Source organism: Lygodium microphyllum, chromosome 18, assembly GCF_053477565.2.
Source record: "Lygodium microphyllum isolate KBCC chromosome 18, Lygodium_microphyllum_v1.1.10, whole genome shotgun sequence".
NCBI lineage: Eukaryota > Viridiplantae > Streptophyta > Polypodiopsida > Schizaeales > Lygodiaceae > Lygodium > Lygodium microphyllum.
The window spans coordinates 52,331,733-52,339,832 of NC_141152.1; positions in this window are offsets into that span (position 1 = coordinate 52,331,733).

Sequence of the window (8,100 nt, forward strand, 5' to 3'; positions counted from 1 at the left end):
AGCGACGGCGGGGAATTCAACTCTGAGTCGGAGATTAGTTCAGATAGTGATCTAGAAATCCCTAGGGCGCCTACGGCCAGACACACCAAGGGGGATCTACCCATCCACCTGAGGCGCAGACAATTAAGGCAGAAAAAGGCAAAACAACCTAGGGATGCACAAACGGAAGAACATCAAAGACCACAGGACCTCCCTAAACGATTTACAAAATTTACAAAAGGGAATAGGGTAGTAGTTCTATTAGGTGCCAAGCGTCAAGGGAAAATTAGCGAACCAATTGAGGGACCAGCCAAGGTCAAGGAGATGAACCTAGCCCAGGAAGGGGAAACACCCCGACCAGTATTCATTGTTGCCGATGACTTGACTGAGGAAGAAGAAACGAGTCTTATTGCTCTCTTGAGAGAGTACATAGACGTGCTTGCCTGGTTCTTAGAAGAGCTTAAGGGGGTAGATCCGAGTGTCATGACTCACAACATACCCATGGCACCAGACGCAACGCCGATCAAGCAGCGACCGTACCCTATGAATCCAAAACACACTCATGCTATCAAAGAGGAGATTGATAAGCTAATGAGAGCGGGATTCATTTACAAAATTGAACACACAGACTGGGTGTCACCCATAGTCGTCGTGATGAAGAAGAATGGAAAAATCCGAGTGTGTGTCAATTACAAGAAGGTGAACGCTGCTACTAAGAGGGACAACTATCCATTGCCATACACCAAGCACATGCTTGAGAGAGTGGCGGGCAAGGAAGCCTACAGTTTTTTGGACGGCTTCTCAGGCTATAACTAGGTGCAAGTGCATCCTGCGGATAGGCACAAGACTGCCTTTGCCACACTGAGTGGGGCGTCTTTGCTTACATAGTCATGCCCTTTGGGTTGACGAATGCCCCTGCCACCTTCCAACGCCTCATGTGCACCATCTTTAAAGACATGCTTCGCAAGGAGTTGGAAGTCTTTGTTGACAACCTCTGTGTTCACTTGACCTGGATTGAACACTTAGACAAACTCCGCGCAGTCTTTGAGCGATGTCGCTTATATCATCTCTCCTTGAACCCCTTAAAGCATGGATGGATCTTAGGGCTTGTGGTGTCGAAGAACGACATTGCCACTGACTTTTTGAAAGTCAGGGTTATTGTCGACCTTCCACCCCCAATCAACTACAAGGGAGTTCAATGCTTCCTAGGCCATACAGGGTACTATCGGCGGTTTGTACTAAACTATGCATTGATTGTGAGACCCTTGTACAAGCTGCTGATCGTCTTTGAATGGACCGAGGCATGCCAACGAGCATATGAAGAGTTGAAAAAGGCTCTAACCACAACACCAATCCTACGAGCCCCAGATTGGACCATTACTTTCCACATGCATATCGATGCTTCTAAGTTTGCCGTGGGGGCAATGTTGTGCCGACCTGGCGAACACAACTTAGACTATCCAATGAGCTTTGCTAGCAAACAACTCATTGAGATGGAAATGAACTACTCGACAACAGAAAGAGAAGAGTTAGCCATGGTGTTTGCTGTGAAGAAATCCTGGCACTATCTATTGGCCACACCTTTTACCTTTTTTGTGGACCATTAAGCCCTACTCTACCTAGTAAACAAACCTTGCGCTACAGGACGCATAGCTTGGTGGCTCCTTCTACTCTTGGAATTCGACTTCTCCGTGGTTGTACGAAAAGGAAAATAGCACTACATGGCTGACCATATGTCGCGCATTCCCACGGGAGAGGCCGTTGGACAAGGCATTGTTGACGAATTACTCGACGCCCATCTCTTTAACTTGTCCAACGAGAGAGATTTATTCAAGGCTGATCTAATGCCATATTGGGCAGATGATATAGTCCAAGTGCTTGAACACAGACTACCTGATCGATCGATAGAAAAAGCCCGACTTAGGCGATTAATCCTTAAGATCCAGCCCTATCAGCTGATCGCAGGCCAACTCTACAGGCTGGGGCAAGACGGATTGCTGCGCAGATGCGTATGCGAACATGAGATGCATGACGTGCTCTCGGAGGCACACGGTGGCATTGCTGGAGGGCACTTTAGCGGAGACACGATAGCACGAAAAGTGTTGCAATCTCAACTATGGTGGCCCACACTTTTCTGCGATGCAACCCGATTCGTCAAGCATTGTGACGAGTGCCAACGGACAAAAGTCCCAATTCGCAACAAGGACCAGATGGAATTGACCCCTGTTATCGCACAACAACCCTTTGAAAAATGGGAAATTGACTTCGTAGGACCCATCAGTCCTGCTGCCCAGTATTCATAGGCCAAGTACATCATTGTGGCAACGGACTACCTCATGAAATGGGCAGAGGCAAGAGCGACACGAAAAAACGACGCTAGGACGACTGCCAAGTTCTTATGGGAGTAGGTGATCTCACGATTCGGCTGCCCCATCGAAGTGGTCAGTGATCAAGGCACGCACTTCATCAACGAAGTGATAGCACATCTCATGTTCACCTTTCTAATCATCCATCACAAATCCTCGCCATACTACCCTTAGGCAAACGGGGAGAAAGAATCCATGAATAAGATTCTTATCAATGTCCTGACCAAGGTGGTCTCAGCCTCAACGCAGCGACTGGACAACAAGCTAATGGCAGCTCTGTGGGCTTACCGCACAGCTTATAAAACGGCTGTCGGTCAAACCCCCTTGAGGCTGACCTATGGAACTGAAGCAGTTCTACCATTAGAATTCTTTGTTCCTAGCCTGAGAATAGCACTTCAAGAATGATGGGAAGGGAAGGAGGCATGGACGCAATGCCTGGTCGAACTCGAGCGCCTCTCAGAGACTCGCCTTCTAGCCAGCCATGCACTTATATGTGAGAAGGCCTGATGCAAGACTTGGTTTGACAAGCATGTCAAGCAGCGCGACTTTGAACAGGGCGACTTAGTGCTCCTCTACTCAGTTAAGGGGCATAAGCAAAAAATGAAATTTAGAGGTCTTGGACCTTTCAAGGTTCGTGCAATCAGCCGCACAGGCAATGTTGAGCTCGAGACCTTAGATGGTGAGGGCATAGGCTTCTTCAATGGCAGTTGTGTCAAGAAGTACTACCCTCCCACCCATCCTTTGCATGAGCCCCCGATGTTAGAACCGCCTGTCAAGATACGAGTGGCCACAATCACAGAGATTGATAATGAGGATGAGGAAACCATAGAGCCCGCATACCTCCATATCATGGTCATTGCAAAACAAACATGCGCTTTCAATGCCTTGATCGATGAGGGAGCAGACTTCAATGCCTTAATCTACGATCATTGGACTCAACTGGGCAGACCACCACTTCAACCCACTAATGTGAAATTAAGCTCATATGGGGCCCATTCCTACACACTTCTCGGCAAGTGCAGAGACGCCGTGTCTATCGAGTCTGAGACTGTCCCAAATGGTTTTTTACGTGTTGCCCAATTCTAAACACGCAGGCAGGAGTCGCTACTAGGGTGAACTTTCAAAAAGCAGACTCATTGCAATGTTGATTATGAGTCGCATTGCATCCACCTCGCAATAGGCAACGTTCGCATTGTCACAACCTTCAGCAAGGGCTACGCGACCTCATCATTGTCCGCAACGCCACCGGTAGAAATATCCGTAACCAACTCCAAGGAGGGGGGTAGTGCGCGACTGCCACTGCCCAGATTTCATGAATCACAGGCCGCAACAGTAAAACCTAAAGCCCAACATCCTAGATCTCAATAGCAGCCTAAGCAGCTGCAACTGCCGCCTAGGAATCACCGCTCCTATCCTTATAAGACCAAAAATGCTAAATCTAAGAGGCCAGGACGCAGTCACAACAAGCATCACATGATCAAGCAAAGATGGGTCCCTAAAAGCCTCTTGCATGTGCAAGGCTACTACATGGGTAACACCTGGCTGTGGATCCCTAAGGCCTACATGGCCAAAGGCGCTACTCATACGCCGCCCTCAAGCTTAATCAACCCAAGTCTCATAAACCCTCCAAACCATTCGCCGCAGCGCCCTCCAAAACCACAGCCATCCGACTCATCCATGCCTAAACCCTAGAAAGTCACACAAGCCTATCGGCCCAAACAATAGACTCCATCACATAAGTCATCACCCGACCAAGTCAACCTGACTCTTCAAACCCATCCTGAATGCAACAGCCCATCCGTCGTGGCTGCCCCTAATCCACCCATAATCCAAGCAGCTCAACCCCAGACTCAAGCACACACCCAACCGCAACTCGTCAGTGCCACCAGCGCTAGTTCTAGCAAACCGCGACCACCTGTTGGCCTTACGCCCTCCTACGAACGCAAATCCTTTTTAGCACTGGCCGTCGACCTCGCTAAGGACACCGGGGATGACGTAGTGGAATGCATTAAATGATTATACACCACCTTCATGTCGTTAGCACTAAGCTATGACCGCTTGGACTTAGGATTATTGGAGGAACCCTTTGCAACTGAAGTTCAAACCATGCCTTGCTCCTAGGAAACCTTTGAATTCGCATTCACAAACGCTTCTTGCTCTGCTCTGCTGAATTGCTCAACAACGAGATCTCCAGGGAGCAAGCCATCAAGCAGCGCCTCATTACGTCATACGATCAACGAACCACTTTTGCTATCACTGATCAAGAAATCACAGTGTTATCAAAGCTCGCTGATACTACCTTCCCATTCTTGAAGCATCGGTACACTCTTAGGCTACAATGGGAAGTCGAAGTGTGTTGCATAATGACCAACGTTGAGCAGTGCCATGCCATCAAAACAACGGAATACGACCCCACATATGTCGCCCTAACCTCGTATCGAGTGTTAACCACTCTTCGAGGCCACCCCATGGAATAACACATCAAAGGACACCCCTACCTCGACCGCTTGTTGACTGAGGAAGAGTTACACATTGCTAGCCATGTCAACTCTGGTGACTTCCTAACAGATGTTCTCACATACATCAGGCAAGTGGGGATTAAACCCTCTGATATGGACCGCGATGCTCACTTAGAGTACAACCCCCAGTTCTCAAGCTGAAAGGGTAGGGGGTGAGTGAGGTGAATCAAATCAGGCCAACCAAATCAAAATTAGTGAAACACATAAACATATATTATGAAAAACGGGTAAAAATTCAAAGGCTGAAAAAGAAAATCTACAATGGTTCTTAATGAATTCATTTAAAAAGCATAGAGTTTCTCTTTTTCAGCAATCAACAATTTACTATGTGGAAAGCACTAATGGAAATTTTGGTTTATGACAGGAATGAAAAATATCGCAACAAGGCCTCGCCCACCGTCTTCCATTCACGAAAGAGGAGAGAGCGTAGTACAACATCACCTTGGAGAGCCGCGCCTACAACCAATTAAAATTCCAAACTATTCATAATATAGAAGGATTAGTGGCCAAGGAAGAGGCGGCCAAGAGAGTCGTTGAAAGCTGCAACTTCAACAAGTACCTGGAAAGATTCGCACAAGAACCCGACCACACAAGCTGTGTGGAATTTCTCAGATCTTACGACCTCGACAACGAATGCAGCACCATCACAATAGGAAGGGGGCAAGATGCCAAGCAAGTATTGGTTTGCTTAACACCGGACTTGGTGGAAAAGGCACTGGGACTAGAACCAAAAGTGGAAAAGAAGCAGAAGAGGGACGTGTATGCCATGCTGGGGATGAGAAAGAAGGACGTGCTGACAAACGACGGCATCAGCATCCAAGATATCCCCGACGCAGAGACCAGACTGCAGGTGAAACTGATACATGCGCTCTTCTCCAGCCAGTGCTACAACACATTGATGCACCGAATCAGTGTGCCGGTACTAGAGAATGTGGCAGCCCATACCCTGCATGAAGTCGATTGGAACGGCTACATGCACAAAACCATCGACCAGGCAGCTAGAGCGCTAGCCTTAGGAAGCATGCCCACAGGAGGAGAATCCCCAGTGTCTAAGGCCACAGAAAGAAAGAAGGCCTCCTTCAAAGCCTCGTTCATCGCCTATGGGAGCATCTTAACAACGCTTATCCTGGAGGCCGTGAAAGAGACGCAAGATGCAGAAGAGAGGGAAGGGAAAATGCCTGACAGGTCACCCCCTCATCAACACTAGGAGAGGTCCAGTGTGACAGGACTGAGACCGAGGAAGAAGGGGAAGAACAGAAAAGCAAAAAGCAGGTCAAGGAAACCAAGAAGAAGGCAGCGCAAAAGAAAAAGAAACATGATAAAGGTCGCAAGAAGGAGAAGGAAGACTTGGAAAAAGCGAAAAGACAATCCCTTAGGGAGGCCGAGGAGAGAGAAAGGAAGAGGAAGCAGGAAGAAGAAGATACAACAGAGCAAGTTAAGCGGGCTAAAAAGGTGTCAAAGCAAGAGGCTGAAAGGAGAAGAAGAGAAGAGCAGGAAGAAAAAGAGAAACTAGAGGAAGAATACAAAAAGGCTGAAAAAGAAAGAAAAAGAAGAGTTGCGGAGGAGAAAGAGGAATTAAGAAGAAAGGAAGAGGACTTGGCCGAGGCCACACATCGGTCCATCGAGCAGCAATGCAAGGCAGATGATCTAGAAGCCTGGAACCAGCTGAGGGAAGAAGGGCCTAGCTCCAGCATGCAGGCACCAGAACCCGCACCGCCCGCAGTCCTAGAAGGAAAGGGCAAAGCACCCCTCCATCTTATCCCCACCCTCATGGCACCCTCCACTGAACCCACTATGCTCACCCCTAGCATCCCCACCAGCTTGGAAGTTTCTAACCTAGTGGCCTGGATGTAATACTTCATCAGTAAAGAAATGACCCAAGGGAAGAGCACGGAAACCATGACCACGGGGCCAAAAAGGCCTGCCATAGATGCAGAATTAAGGCAGGACCAAAAGCATCCGTGTGTGGAGGCCTCAACCACCCCCACCCACGCAACAATGATGCAACTAGCCAGTTACGACGAATACGTTGCCGAGCTGCTCTCCCAATTGGAGAGAGCGAAGGAAGAGAAAAGAATGGCGATGGCTGAGTTGGTGACAGAGAAAGAGTCAGTGGCGGCCTTCCAACTGGAGAAAACTCGCATCATAGCCATGCAACAATGCCAAATATTTGAACCGAAGCAAGAATTGAAAGCAAAAGAGGACATGGAAGAAAGCTACAAACAACGGCTTGAGGACGAGAATCAAGAACTTGTGCAAATGCAGTGGGAATACAAGCTCCTCCTGATGCAACATAAGAAATTGGAGGCAAAAACCGCCAGCATTGAGTAGATAATGGAGGAACTAAATGCCAAAGAAGAGGAGAGAAGACAAGAGAGGGAGCAACAACAAAAAGAGATCAAGTCCATGACAAATCAACTACACCTCGGAAGGAAAGAGCAAGAGAACATGAGCAAAGAACTTAGAGCCCAGGAGAGCAGAAGCTCGTAATCCTAGTACAAAAGCAGGAGGAGAGCATGGAAGGAATGAGCAAAAGGGCCGAGGAATGGGCCACGCAGAATGAGAAACGGGTGAAGGCACTGGCGCGGCACCTCGCCTTGGTGGAGAAGGAAAAAATCTTGGCAGAAAGCAAAGCGGACGCTGCCCAAAAAGTCTTCACTGCCCAACAACAGGCCTTCCTCAACACACTACTGGACACAACCCTGTCGGAGGGAAAGGAGTCGTTGGAGGTGGTGCAGAAGAAACTGAGCATCGCAGGCAGAACCCTGCATGCGGGGCAACAGATGCCACCCCAACCTGTGGAGGTTAGGCTGGGCTTAGAAGAACAATGAAAGTACCTACTATTGGCCGGCCTAACCCCCTAGGAGGTGGATGCACTTGGCTTTGAGGAAGGGGCGCAGCTAGACGACCGGCAGGGGGAGGACACTGACATTGAATTCTTCATAAGAAGAACTAGCGAAGAAATAATCCCACAACCCCCCTCGCCCCTCGCCCCACGATCAAGAACAACAACAACTCAACCCAAACAAACCACGCTCAAGGAGCGACGGAGAAAACTAGTGGAAGAAGCCAGAAGGCAGTTGCAAGCCAAGCCAGTCGTGCAGCCATCCGCATCCCTCCCACCATGCCTCGATGACCTCCCAATGCAATTTCACGCGAAGCTGGTGATCTGGGAACGGCAGGAAATCGAAAAGGACCCTTTTTCTTTCAATTTCCTTATGCCTAATAGCCTGAGA